This window comes from Cryptotermes secundus, unplaced genomic scaffold (genome assembly GCF_002891405.2).
Source record: "Cryptotermes secundus unplaced genomic scaffold, Csec_1.0 scaffold682, whole genome shotgun sequence".
Classification (NCBI taxonomy): Eukaryota; Metazoa; Arthropoda; class Insecta; order Blattodea; family Kalotermitidae; genus Cryptotermes; species Cryptotermes secundus.
The window spans coordinates 1,291,062-1,292,224 of record NW_019730110.1 but is presented as its reverse complement, the minus strand read 5'-3'; the positions used below and the strand labels follow the sequence as shown (position 1 = coordinate 1,292,224).

The 1,163-nt window shown below is 41.4% G+C and overlaps 1 long non-coding RNA gene across 1 annotated transcript in view; it reads right to left on the bottom strand.

Annotated features, from left to right (window-relative positions):
- Positions 1–336, bottom strand: part of LOC117282453 — a 12,195-nt gene extending 11,859 nt beyond the window's left edge. Inside the window, exon 1 of the long non-coding RNA XR_004513188.1 lies at positions 241–336. This is a non-coding gene — a long non-coding RNA (uncharacterized LOC117282453). The remainder of the gene's footprint in view (positions 1–240) is intronic.
- Between the last annotated feature and the right edge of the window lie 827 nt (positions 337–1,163).

The following is a 1,163-nucleotide window of genomic DNA, read 5'->3' as shown; positions in this document are numbered from 1 at the left end:
TGGCCCGCCACAAATACGACTTGACCAGCCCCGAGATCGAACCCGGGCCGCCGCGGTGGGAAGCCAGCAACTAACCGCTTGAGCTATGGCGCGGAAAATGATGTGCTAACCACGTTGTGTTCCCAAACGGTCACCCATCCAAGCTTAACTTCGGTGACCGGACGAGAACCGGTGTTGTCAGCGTGTTATGGCCGTTAGACATCCGCTAATTTAACGCAATTAATATGAAGACACAAATACCTTGAAGATGTACAGTTGCTACAGCTTGCAGCGCTGAACACTGATCTTCCACGGTAAATGTTGATAAAACTGGCGGAGAGAAAATGCACCTGAACAACCCAGTGACACCGTAGGTCGGGTGAATCGAGTGAATTAAGGAATAGTTTCGATTCGTCCGAACGATATGGCTCTTATCGATAGTCTATCCAGCTTTACAGTGTCGGATCGTCAAAAGCAATTCGTGTGACAGTCCAAATCAGCCAGCGTTACACATTCAGACAAGCCTAAGTTTCAGGCGTAGTCCCAATGCTTCGTATATTAAAATTCAATAAAAATAAAATCATAAAATAACTATGAATTGTTTACAAAATCCCGTCCTGCTCTCTGAGTGGAAGCAATTTATAACAGAGTATTTAAGAGAATATTTAAATTGAAATAAATTAAAAATAAAACGGACCAGATTACGTAATATGGATATACTTCCTTCATAGTCTCGTATTCAGGTTCCTGTGTCTCAATTGTATGCTTTTGGGACGTATGGAGGCATGGAGTTAAACATCCACCTTTACTGCAGCTTCAGACCAGAGGGAGGGAAGCCATTATCTTCTCGTAAGGTACCTATGTGGTCTCTGAATAACCTACATTGACGTATATGCAAAGAAGAGTTGCTGGGATTTGAACCTTGACCTTCCGTCACCATAGTCAATCAGCATTGTTAGAACAATCTAATAATGGAGATTGAGGTGGGCAGATTATGCAGTACGCATTGAAAAGGAAGTGGTATATAGAATTTTCCGGTTCCAAAGCATCTTGAAAAATAAGAATCGGACGATTCTTAGGATAATATTAAAATGTACAGCTCAAGTGTAATTCTATTTTTCAGTATTTAATAAACCAAAAACACTTCAGGAACGTTAGAGATTGTCATGTATAAAGCATTCCAC